Genomic DNA, 1535 nt, shown 5'->3' on the forward strand with positions numbered 1-1535 from the left:
GTCAGGGAATGGAAACATGGGAGATCTAGCCTGGAAACTGGAGGACATCTTCATAGGTGCTATCCCAGCCCAACAACACTCTGCAGCTGAAACTTGGACTCCAGAGGAAATGGCTCAATTGCTGCTTTGAAGTTTGGGCCTGAGCGAGGATGTTCTTTCCTCCCCATCCTCTTTCTGCTTGAAAGGTGACAAAACTGAGTTGGATGGGATGTGATTTACAGGCATAGAGTTTCAGTAGCCCTGCTATGGGGAGGAGTTGAAGCCCCTGTGGCTGCTATCCAGCCAGGGAGCAGGATGCCAGGTCAGGGGGCCTGTGCCATGCTCAGCACAACCTGCTCCCCATCAGCAGGAGTGACCTGCCAAAAGAGACGAGGTAGCAACATTCTCCTGGGAGGTCTGTATCGTCTGGAAGGTGGCCTAGGCAGGGTCCAACACAGTGGCACAGCAGTGGCAATGATCTCATGGTCGATTTGTCCTCTATTGTTGTGTTTCTGCACCTTCTGGGCTTCACCTGGGTTCCCAAACTCCACATGTGTGGCCTTCAGATAGATGTGGGTATGGCCTTTCTACAGGCATGCCAGTCATTTAAATTTCCCACAGGTGGAGAACAGCTCCATGATGTAATCCTTTGTCACATTGCTGGTAAGCCCCCCAATGTGTGCTGGGGTGGGTTTTTAGGGTAAGAACTCCCCTTTTCTTTTCCATTTTCATTTCTTTCAGGTTGTTTGGATTTGGAGCAGGAATGTGTCCTGTTGTCCTGTATGCACTGAGGACTAAGAACCACAGAGCTGCTGGAGTTGGAGCTGCGGGACATGTGGGAGACATGGCTGGAGGAAGAGCTGGTAAGAGACCTGGAGCTACTGCTCCCGCTAGAAGAACTGGGCCACTTCTGAGTTTTCTCTTTGACACATCCTTTTTGCTCTACGCCTTGGACCCATTTCTCTTTAGAGTGATCCTTGGATGTCTCATCAGAGTAGTCTATGCATTTGTAGGAGAAGGCACTCTAGTGCTGAACTTTGTCATATTTTCTTTGACTCCCAGCAAGCTCTCCTTTTTCCCTCCTAGTAAATTCATTCTCCCTTCAGGTGTGTTCAGAGCAGCCACAGCAGCCTTACGAATCGATAGCAGTTTCCACTCAAATGCAGCAGCTGCTCAGTCCAGGCTCCGGGCCTCGAGTGCATGTAGGGCCATTGGGTTTGCGGTCCCACGTCTAAAGCTGGGAAAGAGTTCCCGAGGTCTGGTTGTGCCCTGCAAAGTTGATTGTGAAGCGAAGGCACCCTTTACCCGCAGGAAGTTCCACCACTTCATACCTGTTTCTTATTCCTTCAATATTTTGGTTACTTGAATGTATTTAGTATTCCATTCATTTCGTATTTCATTTGACTTTCTATATACTTCTTTGTATTGACATTTTTAAGTGTTCAGTTTAGAGATTACAAGAAATGTTCCTAATTATAAGCAGTATCCTTAGTTAATTATACTCTACTTAAAAGTAATACTGTATACCTGGATTAGTTATTTTGGCATAGCAAATT

General features: G+C 47.2%; 1 pseudogene; it reads right to left on the reverse strand.

Moving 5' to 3' along the window:
* Nucleotides 1-302: 302 nt before the first annotated feature.
* Nucleotides 303-1074, reverse strand: LOC111742158 (annotated as a pseudogene).
* Nucleotides 1075-1535: the final 461 nt, after the last annotated feature.

Source organism: Pteropus vampyrus, unplaced genomic scaffold (genome assembly GCF_000151845.1).
Source record: "Pteropus vampyrus isolate Shadow unplaced genomic scaffold, Pvam_2.0 Scaffold87, whole genome shotgun sequence".
NCBI classification, from domain to species: domain Eukaryota; kingdom Metazoa; phylum Chordata; class Mammalia; order Chiroptera; family Pteropodidae; genus Pteropus; species Pteropus vampyrus.